Raw genomic sequence first — 22,068 nt, forward strand, 5'->3', positions numbered from 1 at the left:
GGGCACGCGCTACACGGTTTCAGGGCCTTCCTGTGCTGTTCCAGCTGCTAGGCTCAAGACAGCCATGATGGTTAAGAGAAAACACCATCTAATAATACATATATTTATTTTGCTAATTTCATGCAATCCAATCACATTTCAATTGAATTTTTTCTGGGAAATGGGGTCCAGCTATGTACCCCAATGCAGCCTCAAAAACAGAATCCTCCTGTCTTGACCGCTCAAGCGCTAGGATGACAGACATGCCACATTCACCTTAATGCTGTTATTTCATCTTATTTTGGGGATCAGCTGTTGTCTGAGACAGAGTGGCTCTATGCAGCCCTGGCTATTCTGGAACGTGCTATGTAGACCAGGCTAAGTAACTCACAGAGATTCACCTGCCTCTGCCTCCCAAGTGCTAGGATTAAGACATGCACCAGGTAATGCTAGTATTTCAAATGATGCTCTTAAATACTTACTTCTTCAATATCTAAACAACAAAACAAAACCAACATTTACATGTGTGATTACAATGTGGGAACTACACATTTAAAGACAAACATTAGCCTTCCAGCCATGACAACCCCCAGAAAATAAGCCTCTCACCAAGGACCTCCTTCATCCCTCATCACAAGAGGAAAGGAAACACAAGAACCCAGATTCCTTCCTCACGGATGTGAAATCCCAAGATGCAACAAAGTCATTATGGCTGTGAGCCCTGCACAAATCGTAGCCCTGAGTGTTAACTGTTCCACTGTCTTCTGTCAGAATACAGAAGGATGTTCCTTCAGGAGGAAGCTTACTAAAAGTATCCTGAATCGGGAGTGGGAACCACCCCAATAAACGCATTCTGGGCATTAGATAAATAAGTACATAAGTACATAAACCTAAGTATAGTTTCCATCACCTACCCACATCATGCATGGCTATGCAACGACTTTTACACCCATTATTTAGTTCAGACAAAAATATACACACCCTTTAGAGAACAAAGCACACATGTTGGAGTTGGCTAAAGTAATATTAGTGTGAAACAGATTTACACACTCACAGTCGTGTATCACTTATAGTCTGGCCACTTATTCTCTACTCTCAAAGACAAGTTTCAACATAAGACCACCCTCTCCCTTACGACAAGGACTTCTGATGCTGAACAGGTATGGAAGAGAAGCTACCACCAAGAAAAAGAAGTGTACACAAAGCTCAATATTACATTTAGTGGGGTCATATACTCCGCCTCTGCTTCTGTCTCAACCCAAACCAAATTCCTGGTTCCTACACAGGAAGAAATGGAAGCCACACACTGGAGACGTGAGAGCTGGGATTGGAAGCTCACAATCACTGCTCTTTCTGACTCAGGCTCCTCAACAGGCTCCCTTCCCACACGAGGCTGGCTCGTTAGATCATGAACTCAACACTCTGACAGAGGAAGACACCCCTAGAATATGGCTGGCTGGAAAGGCACTTCAGACTGGCTGTGGTCTACGGAGTCAGTCACTCTCTGAGACCCTTGGATAACCCTGACCCATCAAGAAACTACACAATGTTCAGCAAGAGTTAAGAGTGTGACGCCTCAAATCACAATATGCAAAATGATCTTCCTTACCGCTCTGAATTCAGCTCCACTGGTCTCTGGAGCTGACACAAGCAAACAACTAAAGCTTTCAAATGGTGGAACCTGTTGGTGACACCAAGGACACGGGGAAAACTGCTTCTGTACATCTCTCTGCAGCTTGAGGTTTTGGTTAGCATTCCACATGCTTAGTCTCATAATTTGTTTGTTTGACACAGAGTTTCTCTGCAGCTCTGGAACCTGTCCTAGAACTCACTCTGTAGCCCTGGTTGTCCTGGAACTTTGTAGACCTAGTTGTCCTTGAATTCTCCCAGAAATCTGCCTGCCTTTGCCCGAGCACTGGCATTAAAGGCATGTGCCACAATTGGGTGGTTCATAATGTATTTTCTTTTAAAGATGAAAGTGATTACATTGCGTCAGACAGACAGCTGATACTAGTAACAAGTGTGGGGGGCGCACCAAGGACGAATGACCACAGTGGCAGTGTTCGCCCTGAGAACGCTTCTGCACTAAACTGAACAGCAAATTTATGGGGCATGATAACATTCCTATTTTACAGCTGAGAAGCCAACCGAGGGGTCATGGGGCAAGAAAGAAGTGGAGCTGTGACCCAAAGACAGAACCCCTCAGAGCAAAGGTATAGCTCACACTGGTTATGAAAACTCCACTCCCTAGTTCAGTAATTTCATTCAGTTACTTCCTGGCTTACGATTCACACTTTAGGGACTGTGTTTCGAAGCTTTCTAAAGACAAGAAAACAGACCTTGTGGACTGATTTAGATTGTACTTTCCTTCTGAGCTTCAGCCAGCTAGACCACATCTGTTCATATCTGCTCACCTCCCTCGACTCACTGGGTCTCACACACCTAGTCCCTTCAGGATGTCACTTTCCCAGGCTCTTGATCTGGCATGCAAAGCGTTGGGACAGTTTCTAGGGCAGCCCAGACACACCTCTCTCTGGAAGCTCTTTTCTCCTCTGCAATCCCTTTCTGTACCATGCAAACAAAATGAGTCTGAGCCGAGGGACCAGCCTTCCCACAGCACATGCGCACCAGAGGGGACCCAGGAAAGCATCTGTTCCTGCCGAGTAGGATGTCAGAACATCACAGGGAAGTATGTAGATCACTTGGCCATAACAAAAAAAATAAAAAATAAATAAAAAAAAAAAAACACAACACTCCCACTTCCCAAGAAGTCTAGTTTGTTCCTCATCACTCCACAGAACCTACATGGCTGAGTGATCCCTGAAGGAACAAGAAACACACTATGTCAAAAGACAGACAGAGAAATCATTAGAAGGTCAAAAGCGAATACGGGGCCTAGACAGACCATGTTAGAGAGAGTTAAGAGATGACTGCCCATGGATCTCCGCAACCTCGTGAGGGTTTGAAGTGAGCACACGTCCTCACTAGAGAGCTTAGCAGTTTGCCCAGGATGTGAGTTGGATACCCAGGACCCATGTCACGAGGCTCACAACAGTTTATACTTGTAGCTCTGGAGGATCCAAGAACCGCTTCCGACCACCATAGGCACTGTGCACACACGCACATACTTCTCCTCACACACACATGCACAAACTCAAAATGAAAACTAAGGGGCTGGAAAGATGGTTCAGCAGTTAAGAGCCTTGACTGCTTCTCCAGAGGATCCAGGTTTGGTTCCCAGTACCCATGGGTTGGTTTACAACTATCTATATGTCCAGGTCCAGGTCTCTTCTGGCCTCCTCAGGCACCAGGATCTCAAACTGTGGACAGATATACATGCAGGAAAAAGCACTCACACACACAAAATTCAATGTTTTTAAAAAGTCCTATGTATACACAGCATTAAAGACGAACTGAAGACTACCTAAGTGCCCTGCAACTACACAATTAGATACCACCAGGGCGAGGAATGCAGAAAGTAAACTACATTGAATAACAGACTTCCACGTGCATACTGAGCCGAATGAGCCAGCCACACACAGAGGAATGTAGACTGCAGGCTTCTAGTCATGATTTTAAAGGCAAGTAAACTCTACAAAAACACCAGCAGTCAGGACACAGCTATTCTTGGGAGCACAAGGGCAGGAGAGCTGCAGTACCAGTGGCTGTTAATGGAGATGCCGCTCACTCAGACGGATTCACCTGTGACACTGGTTCCGTGAAGCTACCTAGTGAGACCACACTTGGTCTCTCTGGGCGTGAAACCTCGAGCCCTTGGGAGGTCAGCTTCTCAAGGCCACAGAGATCCAGGGACAGTCACCTCTTAACTCTAACACAGAATAATGTTTCTCCTTCCTTCCTTCCTCCCTCCCTTCCTCTCTTCCTTCCTGTCAGGGTTGAGAATGATCAGAATCATATTTCTGTTAGGATCACATCCCAGGAGGCGCCAGTGTCCTGGCACACCAGCATCCTGGCACACCAGCATCCTGGCTCACCAGCATCCTGGCACACCAGCATCCTGGCACACCAGCGTCCTGGCTCACCAACGTCCTGGCACTCCAGAGTCCTGGCACACCAGCGTCCTGGCACCACCACGACAGGAACAGCACTCTAACGCTACTGAGAATACGGCAGTCCAAGCCAGACAGTGCTGTGACCACATCCACCATCCGGATGACTGACAGTGCGCTCTGACCCTCAGCAGCCCCCTTCTCTCAGCGGCTGAAGTATCTACTACTCACTGCCTACCTGGTGATGAGGTAGCAGGGTCAGAGTGCTTGGCATAAAGTAAGAGCACAGGAGAAGAACTCAGGGAATAAATCAAATGCTGACCACCCCGCAGAAGTTCAGCAACCGAGCCACCACTGGGCAAGAGGAACGGGGAGAAAGGAGGCCAGTGAGCCACATGAAAACAATTCCTCGGTCTGTGGGGTCACGGAGGGGTCAAGCAGCCTCACTCCTGGGGACAAGCCAACACAGGGTGTGAAGGCAAAAGGCAACAAAGCACCTGAGAAGGAAGAAGGTGGTGCCTTTGATGGGCTACCAGGCCTGTGTTTTCCTGCTCAGTACCAGATGGAGACATGTCTAAGCCTGCACACGCCCATGCCTGCCAGGCTGCTCCTAGCGGTTAGAAGCGTGTAAGGAGAGGGTGTGCTGGGAGTTCTACGACGGGATGTGTAGATCGCTAACTACAGGGATAAGGGTGTCAGAAATGAACGACTACGTGGTAAGCCTACTCACAAAAAAACGAGCTCAACGCTGATTTTTCTCAGCTCTTCCAATCTTGCACGCCCTTGGCAAACTGATCCATAGAAGTTCTGTACTGAAAAGAAATAAAATTAATGTTAAAACAAATTTCAAATCATAGCCCAGCGGGAAACGGGGCTTAGGTGGAAAACTGTTATATAAACAAAGCACATAACATAATATGTCAGGAGTTATGAAAAATTAAAAATCTGTGAAGGACTGCCTTCCACCTGATCCCTTTCGCACATCCAGCACCTCCTTCTCTTCCTGTGGCTCCTTGCCACTCTGTGCACCCCAGCTACGGACAGCCCCAAATAGTCCTTAAAGATGGATTTTCTGCTATACCACCACCATTAATTTTTATCACTAAAGTATGAGCACATGGTGGGTGCTCTCTGAGCAGGTGTTGGGCAAATACATGAATCATAGCTTTGGAATACATTTATATTATTATATTAATATATTATAATGTATTATTAGTCTATATCTGCCCAGCTACTGGTTCTAGGACCCCCTGCTAGAGACCAGAATCTCAGGATGCTCAAGGCCCTTATATAAAGGACCCAGAACTTGTGCATGTCCCACGCTCGCCATTCTGTGTACGCCAAATCATGTCTAGGTTCCTGTAATGCTTATTACTATGCAAACATTGCGTAAATTGTCACTGAGCTGTTTAGAACACACCCCATGTGGGGTCACATAACTGAGTGTACAGTCATGGAAAATTTGGCAGCAATAAAAGGTTTCAGAACGTACAATGACCAAAAACCAATTCAAATTCAAACATGTAACAAATCTGAATGTTTCTGGCATTCAGTTCATGCATGTTACATGACTTCAGCCTTAACAATGAACACATAGCTCATTCTTTATGCCAAACACGCTCTCACACGAAGGAGTACCTGTAAGCATGGACTGAGACACCTCAGCTCAGATTCAAGATTGTCTTTAATAAAATCAATTTCTTCTAATTCACACACACACACACACACACACACACAGAGCTTGTTTAAGGAAGTTCCTCAAACTCATGCCCACCTCCAAACTCTGCATGTGTGAACTTCTACAGAGGCAGAACAGTCACTCCAAAGCCATGAAGTTTGGGGTTTTACACTTCTACCATTAATCACATGCTTATTTATTTAATAAAAATTAAGAATAAATTTAGGCCAAGAAAGCAGTTTGGAAACATAAGCACCTTAGTGTAATTCTCTTTTCTGGCTTTCTCTGTGTAATGTTTTGTTGATGTAGTTCAACTGTCTTTCACATTAAAAAGTTTCCTTTCAAAGATTAAAGTTTAAAAGGACTATTGTATATTATGAACTGAAGAGTTTTTATCGTACATACAAAGGTTTCTGTTCTTGTAGAAGTATAATGGCTCAATTATAAAAACAAAGACTTTTAATACCTTTTTTCCACCATTCCTCAGCACAGAAGTAGCAAATTAGTATTTCTAGATTGTATTTTGTAAGAATGTTGGATTTTTTTAAAAATTTCTGTTTGAATTGCTTGCTTTCCATTTTTTTGACTGTTAAAATAAGTTTTGACAGGATTAGAACACAATTTTCAAGTTTTTCATAAAAAGTCCTAAACACACTTCCACTGTTTCAGTTCATACATTTATGCAAAGTGGCATTCTCAGCACTGAAGATTATGAAGTCATAATACTTTTGAGTAGCAGAAGCAGGAGGGTCACAAGTTCAACACCAGCCTATACCACTTCACAAATTCAGGCACCCTGGGCTGTGTGAGAACCTGTCTGAAAATAAAACACTAATCAACTGAAAACATAAGATGCTCAATGTCCTGACGTCACATTAGTGTGTATAGGGGATAACACCCCCCTAACAAGACACACACTGACACAGTAACCTCAGGAGCCAAATCCAGCAGGGAAGCCAAGACCAGCCCCAGCTGAAGGTATCTATTTCCTCTTTTCTCCTCCTCTACAAGAGCTCCAAAGGGACAGGCATTAACACCGACACAGAACGCTTCACCGGCAAGGACATTTTAGGCATGTATCTTTAAGGAGTTTCTCACATCCCATGAAGTCACATCAAGAAAGCATCTGTCTGTTTTGCTATTCCTAAAGTCAGTTTCATAGGCACACTTCAGCAACTGGTGGTGTTCATAAAGACAAGCCTTGCTTTCAGATCAAGCTGCACTCCAAAATGAAAATTGAACTGATAACCAATTTTCTTTTTTTAAAATATTTAGGTCCCCTGCAGCTGGAGTTCTAAGAAGTTGTGAGCGGTCCGATGTGGGTTGTGGGAACCTAAGGAGTCCTCTGCAACAGTCGTATGAATTTTTCCCCACTGGGACTTCTCTCCAGCCCCCAAAACCACTTTCAGAGTCACCTTCTAGGAAGCACAGCTGGAAGGTGATTCTGAGAACAGAGGCAGGAGTCAGTGGATGTGTGACAGTCGGCAGTATGTAAAATTGTGTTAGATAGAAGATAGAGACAGACAGACAGACAGACAGACAGACAGACATCCCCTCCCACAACTTGGTTAAAAGTGACTCACTGAGTTGCTTATGAAAGAACTGAGATAATCAATACAAATAATAATCAAATAAATGTTAAGCGCAATGAAAGCAAACAATACTGAGCATTTCAACCAGTGAGAAAAACCCAATGAGCCAACACACACGGTGAACTGAAACACAAAACCTAATCTCCCCAATCTTCTCTCTCCTTTCTAAAAAATGGTACTGGGGAACGAAACCAGGCTCGTGCCAGGCAAACCCTCTACACTGAGCTACACCCACAGTCCATCTCTAGTGGATCCCTTCTGGGAAAATATGAGTTCCAGCCTAGAAAGACTTCTCCTTTATAACCTACCTAGTCTCAAGCATTTCATCACAACACCGCAGAACTGGAAGATGGGAAAGCCAGCTCTGTGACAAAGAGTAAGACATAATGATTTCCCTACATCAGTGACTTCCTGGGTCCCACGACCACACCGGCGACCTCTCTGCTGGACACACAGTAAGGGTTCTGGTAAGAGAAGAAAATATACTTGTGTTCTCTAACACCCACTTTAAAACATCCAAAATGCAAATGGGGCCACAAGGAAGTTAAGCGCTGCCTGAACCCACTCCGGAGGAGTTCTCTCTGGATTGAGGGGTAGCGAGTATCCAATCTGGCCCTCAGCACAAAGCTCTGATTATCTGGCCCAGGCAAAACAGAACACATAGAAACATTGATAAACAGTAATCATTAGGTTTTTGAGTTTTCATCACAGGCCCTGTTTCCCTGAGTCAAAGATGGTCTTTGTTGAGCAGTCTCAATGGAATGCAGCGGACTTTGGTCACTTCCTCAGACCCAGACCCAGACTATAAATACAAACCCAGCAACACAGTCAACCCCTCACAGAAAGGCCCACTGGCAACTTCAATTTAAAAACAAGAGCTCGTTATTAAACTAAAAAATAAGAAATAAAAGATCCACACCCATACACACAGCCTGGGAGAAAAACCCTCAGTGTACTGACAAGCACAATCACAGACCGTTTTCTGTTTCCCCACAAACCCTCTCTATATGGGGATGATAGAAGGAACAGAGTGCATCTGTGTCCACTGAATAAAACAAACCCTGATCCTTTCCACAACCCAGGTTCAAACTCTAAGAAAATGCTCCAACCCCTTAAATAAGAGACTTCTGTGTCGCCTTCAAGGAATACATTCGTGACTGTTCTAAAGCCGGCCCTCCCGGTGTCCATGGAAGCAGACACGATTAAAGTATCCACGGCAAGGGTCTGTACATAACAAACATGGCTTGCCACCTATTTGGGTCAATCAAATTTTGCCTGGGATACAATTATGTCCATGTATCGATATACTGTCCATAGCTGCTGCCTACAAGATGCAATGAAGAATTTACTAGAGCAACCGAGACTGTGAGATCCACAGGGCATAAGCTGTGTAGTGTCTACCCCTTTAAGAAAAAGCTTGCTCCTCCTCAAATAAGGAACAGCAATCCTTGTTCGGTGACACTGCCTGATATCTACCAAACCTGTTCAAACTTTGGTTGCTCTGATGACATCATTTATGACACACTAATGTTTACTAATGTTTACTGGGAAAATACATACCAGATACTGAGAGCTTTATCTTTAGTAAATAAACAAAAAAAATTAGTCAATTTAATTGAGACAAAAACTTCAAGTGGGAAATAAACTGGACAAAGAACTGAGGCAGAGAAATTGAGTAACCTGCCCCAGATTGAGCGGAGAATGAGTCAGGATCAGAACCCAGGTGATCCAGCGGCACAGATCATATTCTTAATCTCTGTGCTAAAAAGACATTGATCTAATGTTAGACAAGCCATATAAATGCAATCAAACCTCAAAAGGCTTATTAGTTCTCAGTGTTATATCAATACAATAAAACGTCCCTCTTAATTGGCTAAGACATCAAAAATAATATAAATGGGACTTCCCTGCAGGTCTAAGTCCTTTCTGGTGCCATGGTTAGACCTAATCTTAGGGTATTAAGGAAATAAAAGCTATCATGTTCTTTACTGTCATAAGTAGTCAAGGAATCAAGCTAATTGCTCAACATCAGTCTTAGCATGTGCACTCTCCACTAAGCCTAGGCGTTTCCCAGATTTGTACCCACCTGGTCCCATCATTCCCACGGGACTCCCACCTGGGAGAGGTGGCACAGACACTGGCAGAAATCATCAAGCACCGTTCTTCACGGCCTAGCAATAAGGGCTCGATGCAGCCGCAGCCGCCCATCCGTGCACAGGAAGATGACCCCTTCCTGAATCATCCCCACACTTCCTGACTTCGCTGGGACTTCTGGAGGAAATGTGTCACCTCCGTGTAACCCCCTGCCCTTGTGTACTGAAAAGGGGTTGATGACTGATGGGCATTTGAGAGGCTCCTCCCCTGCCCTCCACTTCCTACCCCACCTCCTCCCCTGCTCCCCATGCAGGCAGAATTGTTCAAGGTTTCACAGATAATCGACTAGCAGAAAGAGCCACCTGGGCTGGACCTTAAAGAAATGGGGTGGGGGCTGAATGGTTGCTTCTAAAGGTAGAAGGAAGGGTAACACACAGGGTCATGGATTCCAGGGCAAGACAGCCTTGAGTCCAAAATCCTAGAAACCTGTGGCTGTAACAGTGTGTGGAGGAGGTCAGATCAAATACACTAGGCTGGTGTCTAACCCAGTTTAAACCACACTGGGAGTGGGCTCTTAAGTCTTGTGTAAATCACAAACAAATGGGTGACGGTCATCACATGCTCAGAAAGACTGTGAAATACCCTGACTCCCCGCTGAATCAAGGAAGAGGTGCTTGTCACCCCAAGACACCACCACCTACACCCAAGGCATTCTGCAGAAGTAAGCTCTTCCACCAAACCACTAGCTAAAACATGCTTCTGCAAACATGCCTCTCAAAACATGATGTTAAAACACTCAGGTCCCTATGAAACACACACACCCGAATGCATTAGTAAAGTCAGTGACCTCAGCTCACGACTATGTAACACTCAGGACGTCAAGAGAACTCCACAAACCAGCAGACCAATCCCAGCGAGGTCCCCACAGATCTGGGAAAGGGGCAGCCTGTTCTGAGTGCTTTTGCTGCTGACCCAACACAGTACAGACTCTTCCCCTAAATCCTGCTTCCATGAAAGAGGGAGGCATGTAAATTTCACAAACCTCGAGACTCCATCACAATTCTAAGGAGGATATAGGCTAAAACATTTCCTACCCAAGTGCCCCAATCACTGATTAAGGAAATAACAAAACACTGCAAGCCAAGTCTACATGAAAGCCTTTGCCACCAAAAAAGGCCAGCCCACTTCTTAAAACCATACCAATCAAGGCCAACACCAAAGCTTTTCTCCCCTCCCTCCCTCCCTCCCTCCCTCCCTCCCTCCCTCCCTCCCTCCCTCCCTCCCTCTTCACTTTAGCATAGGACAAACTGTCAAATGCTTGTACAGCAGAGTAAATAGGAAACTGGTAAAGGTTACCAAAAGTCTTAAATCTATAATAGCCTTCCATCGGCTTCCACGTTACGCTTAAAGCTGGAGAAATAATAAAGATTTGCGCATGCACTTCTCACAATGATGCTACTTCTATGAAAAGACGGAAAGGGTTTATATGTCAAACCTACCCACTAATTTTGGTTTGGCTTTGTTTTTTAACTAAAAGTCTCACGTAGACCAGGCTAGCCTCAAACTCATCATCTATCAGTAGCTGGCCCTGAACTCTTGATCCTTCCTCTTCATCCTGCTGTGATTATGGGCATAAACCCTAGGCCTCACTGTGGTCCACTTCTTAGGACATTCGCTAAGACAGGCCCAGGGAATTACCAATGGTTAGGACCTGGAAGACGGATTGGCTAAGCACGTCTTCTTGTCACATAAACAAGGGAGGATCACCTGCTCTGTCTCCCAGTTTCGGGTGTCAGTCTACCATCTCGGGGAAGGGTGCAGTTCTTTTCATGGTGGCCAGGAAGGAGCCCTCAGGACAGGATACAGCCCAAGGGACGCACTCCTTGCGATCTGTTCCTCCAACTAGGCCGTTCCTTCTACTATCCACAGAGCAGCCACCCTCCCGATGGTCTTTATCCAATTACGCGTGCCCAGGTGCGTTTCCACCAAACTGACTCCACAAAGTGGAAACGTGACTTCAAGGAACCAGGAACAGGAGCACAATGACCATAGGAAACGTCACAAAATTGTGACTCCCATACATCATGCACACATACGTGAGAATAAGAAAAAAATCAATATAAACTGACTTTCTCAGTGATGAACAGTGTCAAATATAAGTATATAAATAACTGACTTTTTAAAACTACTGTATTATCATGTGAAAATATGGCTGGAGAGAAAGCTCAGACCTGTCATAAGAGTCTGGACCTCCAGGACCCAGAGAAACTGTCAGGTAAAAAAGAGTAGATTCATGTAATTCTAGCCTTGAAAAGGGAGAGGTAGGATCCACAGAGCAAGCTGTCTAGGGTGACTGGCCATATTGGGGACCTGGGTTTGATTGTGAGGTCCTGCCTCAGGAAATAAAGTAGAAATGTAATGGAGAATGGTTCTTGTTATCAACTTCAGGTTCCTAATGTGTGCACACACGCACATGCACACACAGGCTGATACAATGTGTATCTGCACACACATGCAAGCATGCACACACATGTATATGTACCCATACATACATGCAAGCATACACACCACACATGCAAACATGCACACATACACAAGCATACATGAAAATGGAAAAAGATAAAAAAATGAAAATAGAATTCTAAAAACAAGAAAGCACACAAGAGTTATATTATCCTAACTAGAACTTTTGTCAAATGACAGAAAAAGCAAAGCCAAGAATATTAAAAGCTGAAGACATTAATTTTTTGTTCTGTTACTGAATCCAATGTCTGTCCAACATGACACTTCTGAACAAAACCAGCTTGGCTATAGGATAACGTCATCGCCCACGGTTTGCAGACAGCTGTCCCTGTACAATTGTGGAGCTAATTTTTAGTAAAGAAGAAGCATTCAAGATGGGGACAAGGAAGGTTTTCTCTTTGACCGAGTCCTTGTCAGGTGCCACGTATGACACTCGGAAGAAGAGAAGCTCCATGAATTCTAATCTGCCAAGTTGGAAGGAGAGAGAAAATTCAACGGTCTTATGCTTTAATTATTAGTATCGTGAATTTCCAATTAAAACCCACACTCGGTACCTACCACTTCATTATCCTCTCTACTGGGCATAAAATTTAAAAAGCACAGAATCTTTCCAAGGAAGAGACTGAGAGGTTTATAAATGTTCTGCAAAATGAACTAATGACAGATGGCATAGGAGACGCACAGACGAAAAGCTGAAAAAGCCAAAATGGGACAGCAGCTCACAACTAAAGGTAGCTATAGGGCATACTAAGGAAGGGATGACAGGTTAGATGGACATTGCAGGTGATGCAGAATCTCATGTAGCTAATGGGGCACTGGAAGAAGAAAACGGAAAAGCAGCCAAGAAGCACAGGGTCCAAGCACAGTGTTCAGCAACAGCCATGATGCCAGTGGGCAGGAGCTTAGATTATCCGGAGGGACAGGGAGAGAAGCGTGCAGACAGATACCTGACAACGACGGCAAGCAAGGCAGTAAGCTTTGCTGTCTCGCGGCTCTAGAGGTTTTCTAGGCCAAGGCATAGCCTGGCTAGAGCTGGGCTTTCCACGGGGTAACACGGGTCGATGAGAAAGCAGAGGAAGACAAGGAAAAGCCACCTAGATGGCTAATTTCTAAGTGAAAGTCTTCAAAGGAAGATATAAATAGCAGCTAAGTCAGAGGGAAGACGCCACTCTGAAATAGCGGAAGAGGCACTGAGGAGCTGGATGGGTGATGGGCGAGAGGGCCATGGAGTGAGCCCCATTCCCAGAGGTGGAGTTGGGCCAGGGGCAACAGCACAGTACAATAAACAGTGATAAAAATCTCTGAGATAAAGTATTTGGGATATGGCAATGTGAACAAGTAAAAACAGGTGGTAAAATTACGTTCAAAGACGAAAATTCAAGTTAGTACAATCTCAGAACCTCAAGAATGAGTGTGAAAATAACAGTTTGCCTTAGAGTAAGGGCTAAGGAGTGAGGAGATCCTGGGCTGCAGGGGGAACAAGGAAAAGGTGGGGGTGGGGTTGAGGGGGAAAATGGACAGGGTAAATATAAAGAATGCTACAGGTGTCGTGGACATTCACGAGGAAACACACTGGCTTGTACAATTAACATATGCAAAGCGTGTCAAGAGGTAAGGTAATAGCTGGTGTGGTGGTGAATGCCTGTGGGCACAGCACTTGGAGTCAAGAGACGAAAGACCAGGAGTTCAAGGGATACAGGCGTTCAAACCCTATCTGGTTACATGGAACCCTGTCTTAATCAACCATCCAGTGCAAACCCATAAACTCAGTTGGCCACGACAGAGAAAAGATGAGGCCCCAAGGACACAGGTAAGCAGCTAGGGCTGGGAAAGGAGCGATGGAGAGACTCCCATCCCAACAAGCTGAGTTCAGTCACCAGGACCAACGCAAAAGCACAACAAGTGTTAAGGACTAGCTTAAGAGTTCTTACGCAGAAAAAAGAAAAAGTCGCCAGCAAAGGAGGAAACCCCTGGGACAGGAAAGAAAACACAGAACCCCGTAAAGACAGAGCTGGGTACAAAATGAGAGCTGATGTGGCAAAGGGAAGTGAAGCGAGGTGTTGACTATTTGCCTGTCTGCCGATGGACTACACAGGATGATCTCAACAGGGTCAGAGCTCACACAGAGAAAACAGAAGAGGGAGCCACACTACGCCCAAGCTCCTCCCAGGGGCAAAGGTCACCATACCCTCCCCAGCTTAGACAGGGCACACTTACAGATTGCACTATAGTCCCTGCGTCTCATCTCAACACCTCCTGCTGACATTTGAATTTGTGACCCCTGGCCAGGATCTTTTCACGAAAGAAAGGAGATGACATCATTGTAGTAGGGAGCTGCGGGCCTCTTCCCACAGCCCGGCTCATGGTTGCCTGGCTAGCTTATGCCCCAAAATAACGACACACAAACTCTATTCTTTTAAACACTGCTTGGCCCATTTCTGTTCATGTATGTAGCACCCTAAGGTGCGCTTACCGGGAAGATTCTAGCCTACGTCCATCCTGGGTCAGAGCTTCATCGTGTCTGCTCTGGAGAGGAGAGCATGGTGTCTGCTCCAGAGAGCAGAGCTGTCGAGTCTGAGCTCACTTCCTCTTCCTCCCAGCATTCTATTCTGTTTACTCCACCCACCTAAGGGGTAGCCTATCAAATGGGCCAAGGCAGTTTGTTTATTGACAAATGACCTTCCTCCATCATTTCCCTTTTTTCTGTTTAAAAAAAAAAAGGAAGGCTTTAACTTTAACATAGCAAAATTACATATAACAAAACAGTTATCAAGTAAAAATTACAATATTTACATCTCTTTTATCTTTATCATAACTAAGGAAAACTATAACTATAACTATCTATCTATTATTCAACTCCATCAAAGACTCCAGAAGAATACAATATTACCTAAGCAAACAAAAAGTAAGCAACTTCTAAACTCTAGAAATGACAGAGACATCTCGCTACCTTGACAGTCACCCAAAGTTTCTCTGTACCGTTGGGGCATCCATCTTCGGCCTAAAGGCCCATAGTTTCCAGCACACATTTCCATGAAGCAGGAAATTTCAAAGGCAGTTCAGTCACTATCTGCTGTGTCCTGCAGAATGTCTCACATGAATTCATGTCTCTTTCATGAATCAGGAACCCCAAAAGATCATCTCACCTTTAGGCAAGTTCAGCAGTCCTCTCTCTGCGGGTTCTTTGTGTCCAGTTTATACAATAGTCCAGGCAAGAGCAGTTTCTTGCCCAAATAGCTATCAAACTCCATAAGGTGCCTCTTCGATGCCCGTCTTCTTTCTTCTTGAAGTAGATTGGTGCTGCCAGGAGCAGAGTGTCTCATTGTCATGAAAAACCCTAAGTTATTAAAGCACTTAAAATGCCATATTTTATAATCTTTGAAAGATATGAAGAATGTCTATCTAAAATATAAGCATGCACATCTAGAAAATCTAACATAACTACAAACTTGACTATTATTGATAATTATCCATTAACAACCTATATACATTACATTTTTAAGTGAACTACACAATCACAATACCTTAATCAATATCAGAAATACATATACATATAATAAAATTGACCTTAAATTAATATCAGTAAACCAAGATTCATATCAATGCAAATTATTCACATCTATATCATCCCCTCTTTAAATGTAAAAGAACATTTATGAACAATATATGGGAACATGGGCGCAGTTATTTCTCTCCAAACTGCTTCCTGCTGAATGGGGGCGCTGTTATTCAGATCTTTCATGGAGTAACCTGTGTGCCAGGGTCATCTCAGTCGGCAGTTGAGTGAAGTAATTTTCTGAAGGTGTTCACAGCAACCTTTCAGGAGGGCGTGGTCTATCATACCATATTGGAATAGAAAAAATCGACAGAGTCTCATCCTCTGTGAAAACAAAAGAAGAAACTCCTTTCCAAAGCATCATGTCCTTAGATTCAAATTTTAAAGTCAAGGTATTTTGAAAATATATATCTTGGATTAGTTCAGCAGCACTTATAAACAAATATCTTTTAGCATCTGCTGCTCCTTCCTCAGCATTCAAACAATTCAAAGAGAGCATAATAGCATACAGTATCAAGATTCTCTGTGTATTTTCCATCTTTGTGCAGCTTTATTTTAACTCTATTTTGTTTATTTTTACTTTTGTTTTATATTCTCTGTATATATTTGTCCTGGAATAACTCTGTAGACCAGACTGTCCTTGAACTCTCAGAGATCCTTCTGTCTCTGCCTTCCAGGCAGTGGGATTAAAGGCGTGTGCTACCACACCTTGAAGTCTCAGAGGTCAATCTCCCTCTGCCTTCCAAGTGTTGGGGATTAAAGGTGTGTACTACCACACCCAACTACTATCTTTCTTCCTTATTTTACTTTTAAGAACTTTAACTTTCAGCCTGCATATATTTTTAAACACACTGTAAATCATTTAAAGTTTTCTTTGTCTTTGAATCTCTCTTTACTGTATATCTCTCTTTTTCTGACCACATGAGTCTTTAATTTACCAAGCAATATCAGTAGGATGAAAGCCGTGGCTTTGACGGCTGGATTCAGCCATTCCTTAGCTTTCCAGCCTCATGGCTGAGGTACCGGCTGTAGCCATGTTTACCACCACAACTCTGTGGCGTTTCAAGGTCCTTGCCAGCAAACAAGCTGCAATACTATATCCACAGACAACATTCAACTCCTCTCTCTGTAGTCAGCCCTCCTGCCTCAAACAGTCAGAGTTTGCCCTGGCAGGATGGCCCAGAAAGCCGGCATTTTAAAACAGCACAATTTTTTTCCTGCTATGGCTGAAAACCGAAAAGCATGCCTTCAGCTTTTCACCAACACCGTTTTAAGTATTTCGTGGTAGGACCTCTTAAATGAGCTGCAAGGTTTCACAGCTGAAGCTGAGTCAGGAAGCCTCTCTTAGATGAGAGCACTTGCTTGCCTCTAGCAAGCAGAGCAGACCCGAGAAATTGCTGCTACCAAGAAAACACGCTTTACTCTATTCTTTCCCAAGCTTTCTCAGGCTTTCTGTGGATGCAGTTATCCACGTGGGCGCCATCTGTAGTAGGGAGCTGCGGGCCTCTTCCCACAGCCCGGCTCATGGTTGCCTGGCTAGCTTATGCCCCAAAATAACGACACACAAACTCTATTCTTTTAAACACTGCTTGGCCCATTTCTGTTCATGTATGTAGCACCCTAAGGTGCGCTTACCGGGAAGATTCTAGCCTACGTCCATCCTGGGTCAGAGCTTCATCGTGTCTGCTCTGGAGAGGAGAGCATGGTGTCTGCTCCAGAGAGCAGAGCTGTCGAGTCTGAGCTCACTTCCTCTTCCTCCCAGCATTCTATTCTGTTTACTCCACCCACCTAAGGGGTAGCCTATCAAATGGGCCAAGGCAGTTTGTTTATTGACAAATGACCTTCCTCCATCACATCATCCCTAGAGAGTAAGTGGGGACTGCAGAAAGACACTTGAAAATTATGGGGAAGAAATCATGGCAGCTTCAAGAGAGTGGGTAGGAAGTCAACAGATGAAAAAAAAATCAAAAGATTGCTGTCTGTTCCTCTGCCAAAGAGCTGACAGTAAGTCGTCACTTGTCCTGGAAGCAGAGATCACAGGGTAGTCTGACAGTAAACAAGACAATGGCCATTACCGACACCTAGAGAAGATGCTGGCAGGGCTGGTGGCCTGAGAGAAGAAGAGGAGACTCCACGAGAGAAAGATAAGGAGGAGGAGGGACCTGGAAAGCAGGAACCTCCCACAGGAGGTATTCTTGCAGCAACTTGGAAATAGTATCTGTGCAAACCTGCTGGGTGACAGACACATCAGAGGCTGTGAAGAAGATGAAGTGGAGGCTTTGAAGGAAAACACGAAAGGGAATGTCTTCACACAGATATATAGACTGCACGTATATCTGTGTGAGGGTGTCAGATCACTCGGAGCTGGATCACGGACAACTGTCAACTGCAGTGTGGGTGATGGGAATTGAACATGGGTCCTCTGGGAGGGCAGCCAACGTTCTTACCTCCAAAGTCCTCATTCCAGGCTCAAGAAGACTGTTCTTAAACGATACTATTGATTGACTCTTAAATATTCATAAAACGTACATTGATTCTTCTTTTATGCAAAATACTGAGTACACCATCTCCAGCTGAGAAGAGAGGACCAGGTTCCAAGCTTGCCAAGCCCTCAGCATCTCAGACACATCACACGCATGTAGAATAGAAGGAAGCTGTGTTTACAACTGGCTCACACAGTCCGAACCTTTGAGGGCAACATAGCCCATAAGTCAGCCCATGCCTTTAAAGCACACACCCCAAAATGATAAATTAAACATAGAGACTTCCCCAAAGGTACACAGCAGGCAGTCTGGCAGTCCTGGGCTGAGGCAGGAATGAATGTAACGGCACCAGGTGCTATGATGGCACCTTGAGACCTAGCTTCCAGGATCTGCAATTTGCTCTGATCATGAGAATGGACCCAGAACCTGTTCTTTTATCTTCAAATTAAGCTCTTTAAAAATGAGGGCCTTGAGAGGCTCAGTGGGTTCAGGTACCTGACAAGCTCATGACTTGAGTTCAATCCCAAGAACCTACATGGAGGAAGGAGAGAATCAACTCCTACAAAATATCCTCTGACCTCTACACATGTACTGTGATACACGCATGTGCGCATGTATGCACACACAGAGACACACAAAAACACACACATTAAAATTTAATGTACTTTTATTTAAAAAAATTGTGTTGTTTCTTTTTTTAATGAGACTAAAGCAATCTTTTTAACAACCTAAGAAATCTGAGTTAACATGAGACTTTTTCTAAGTACTAAAAACTGTGGTATGAATTGACCAGACCAGCCCAAATCTAAAATACTATGAAAAAGCTTGAGCATTTTTGAAGCTCAGTCCAAAATTCTACACAAATATTGCAAAAATCTGAAAGATCCCAAGCATTTTAACAAGGGATTCTCCCTGGAACACCCATTCAGAAATGTTCGGGAAAACAAGAAGTTATTGGTGTCTCTGCTACTTACGCATCCTCACTGTGCCTGATCCTACCCTTAGATAATACCCGTTGAGTTTCCTGGGCATCCTTCCAGAGTATACCGGAACCATTGGTACAATACAGATCAAGAGACTTCTGTAGTGGCATTTCACTTGTATTTTACTGAATAAAACTTGCCTGAGGGTCAGAAAAGTAAAACAGCCCCACTGGCCATCCTTACAGACCAGGCAGCCAGGACACACACCTTTAAACCTAGCTTGCCACAGAAGCCAGGTGGTAGTGGTGCATGCCTTTAACCCAAAAACTAGAGACAATTTTAAGACAGGAAGAGACAGCTCTTAGACACAGCCTCATTCTGAGATTCCTGGAGGCAAGATTGCCAATTTTTGGACTGAGGTTGAGGTAAGGGCCAGTGGCTGGCTATTTTGCTTTTCTGACCTTCAGGTTGAACCCCAATTTCTCTGAGTTTTTATTAACCATGCTTCAGACTCCTCTGAAAGGCAGGACAGAAGCATGTGGCAACATTTAAAATACATGGAAGCTGTGACCTACAAACACCACTTCCAGGAATCCACAAAAATGAGCTGTGTACTGGTGTAGGAGGTTCTTCTGTTCATGCATTGCTTTCATTGGTTAATGAATAAAGAAACTGCCTTGGCCTTTTGATAGGGCAGAACTTAGGTAGGCGGGGAAAACAGAACTGAATGCTGGGAGGAAGAAAGCAGAGTCAGAGAGAAGCCATGGATCCTCCAGGGTTAGAATCTCTGGTAAATCACTGCCACGAGGCAATACACAGATTAATGGAGATGAGTTAGCCAATAAGAAGTTAGAGCTAATGGGCAAACGGTAATTTAATTAATACAGTTTCTGTGTGGTTCTTTCAGGGCTAAGCAAGTCTGGCGGCCAGGACTAACAAGTGGCCCCTCTCTATGCAACAATGTACCAAGTGAATCACTGAGTAACTAGGGACAACCTAACATCAAAGAACAGAGTCTAGGCCAACAGCATGGTAGAGTCATTTAAAGACTGAGCTGAGGGAGTAGAGAGATGGCTCAGTGGTTAAAAGCACTGGCTGCTCTTCCACAGGACCTAGGTTCAATTCCCAGCACCCACATGGCAGCTCACAACTGTCTGAAACTACAGTTCCAGGGAATCCGGCTCCTGCATACATACATACATGCAGGCAAAACACTAATGCACATAAAATAAAAATGAATAAGTTTCTTTAAAGACTTGGGCTGCATATAAAAGTCTGGCATTTTTCACACACTGGGAGTTGAAGGAATAAATCTGCTAAAATAAATCTGCTAAAGTAACTATGCAACAGCCAACAAAAATATCCAGACATGCATGTGTATATGAACACCGTATGCCTGGGGAAGCACAGAACTAATGTGCAATGTGTGTTTGTGCTATAGAAAAGGGAACAGGGTGAGATGAGGGGCAGAATGCAAAAGAACTAAACACCAAGAAAACACGTAACAGAGAGTTCTCAGAAAGAGGAATGCAATGGCTGAGAGATACTCTGTGAGTGTTCACCAAACTCAGCCACCAGGGAAATGCACTTAGTGAGGTCACTATGGAGATAAGGGTGGTGGCTCCTCGGGAAACTAGAAAAAGAGATCTACCATATGACCCAAGCACACCTGGGTATAGCCCAGAACACTCTACATCCTAACAGAGAGACAAGTGTTCATCCATGTTCACTGCTGCTCTGCTCACAACAGCCAGGATGTGAAGGCAGCCCAGATGTCCATCCGTTGACAAAGGCATAAGGAATATGCGGTACCTGGACACAATGGAAGTCTATTCAGCAGTGAGGAGAAATGAAATCTGCAGGAAAATGGAGGGAACCAGAAAGTGAAACAACCCAGCCAAGAATGACAGATGTCACATGTTCTTACATATGCACGGCTCTTACCTAGCGTTGACCCTTCAGATTCGTGTGTTTAATCTGAAGTACCTGTTGACTCTAGGAAACTGTAAAAGGGCCACTGAAGAGGAAAGATAGATCATCTAGGAGGGGTGTGGAACACAGACAACATGGAAAGGAAAGGGGGAAATGGGGAGGGTTTAAGTGGGGAGAGGGACGGGGGATAAGGCAGAGAAGGAAGTAGACGGGAGGGAAAGCAAACATTACAAATGTTTGGAAAAGTCATATGGAAACCTATTTTATAAAACACACAAGCACACACGCGTGCGTGTGCGCGCACACACACACACACACATACATACACGGCGCACACTTCACATTAAAGAGTTTAACTGGAGCTACCCTACAGAGCAGGTAATGTTCCTACCAGAATCCATAGGTGGCCAAATAAAAGGTCCCGGGTATGGGATACATCCCCACCAGTTGGTCACAGACATCCCGGAGATTCACTAAACAATATGGGATATTGCCATTGCTTCCTGATTAACCAGAAAGTTTCCTCCCTGCTGGCTAAGCTGTCATGGGTATTACAGAAAGTACTAGGCAGGCTACAGGGTGTATGTATCAAAAACAGTCTGGACCAGCTGTGACCCTTGTGAAGTGCAGTAATGACCAGCATGGCAAGATACGCCCAAGGGTGCAATGGTAGGATGAATATTATGGGTAACCAACTGCTTGCCTTCTGGGTGGATTTAAGGGGGGATGTATCCCTAGTACTGTAAAGCTGGCCAAATTCCACAGTTGGGGATCCCCTAGGCCCTAGAGGTAAATGGACTACTATTATTTTGCTAAGTAGACATAATATCAAACTACCCCCGAAGCTGTACCTCTGTATCCATACATTAGTACATATCTCTGGCCTTATCGGGGAAGTTTCTTTGTACAGTGTATGATACTTAACAGAAACTCACACTAGATCAGAGTACAGAGAACACATTATGAACAACCAGCCCCAAATGAGACATCTCTGTCATACCTCCTACCCCTAAGACTCAAGAACCAATTTGAAAGAGGGGGAAGAAAGATTTGCTTCGTTTTGTTTTGAGACAGAGTTTCTCTATGTACCCCCGGCTGCCCTGAAACTTGCTCTGTAGACCAGGCTGGCCTTGAACTCACAGAAATCTGCCATTGCCTCCCAAGTGCAGGGATTAAAGGTGTGTACCACCACTGCCCAGCAGGAAGAAACCATCTTAAAGGCAGAGATCAGGGCAGACTAGAGAAACGGTGTCTCCGGAGTTAAAACCACCGCTTCTCTAGAGCTCACTGCAGCTGTG

General features: G+C 44.4%; 1 protein-coding gene across 12 annotated transcripts in view; it reads right to left on the bottom strand.

The window, feature by feature from the left end:
* Ppfibp1 (PPFIA binding protein 1) overlaps nucleotides 1-22,068 on the bottom strand; it is a 148,810-nt gene that overhangs the window by 92,943 nt on the left and 33,799 nt on the right. For 10 of the 12 annotated variants that reach the window (XM_057761915.1, XM_057761905.1, XM_057761889.1 and 7 more), the window contains exon 2: nucleotides 4,720-4,801. The gene's annotated coding sequence lies outside the window, so the exon portion shown is untranslated. Of the gene's footprint in view, nucleotides 1-4,719; nucleotides 4,802-4,955; nucleotides 4,972-22,068 lie in introns of those variants that run through there. The other 2 variants (XM_057761852.1, XM_057761843.1) reach the window with 2 other exon arrangements.

Source organism: Chionomys nivalis, chromosome 1 (genome assembly GCF_950005125.1).
Source record: "Chionomys nivalis chromosome 1, mChiNiv1.1, whole genome shotgun sequence".
NCBI classification, from domain to species: Eukaryota; Metazoa; Chordata; class Mammalia; order Rodentia; family Cricetidae; genus Chionomys; species Chionomys nivalis.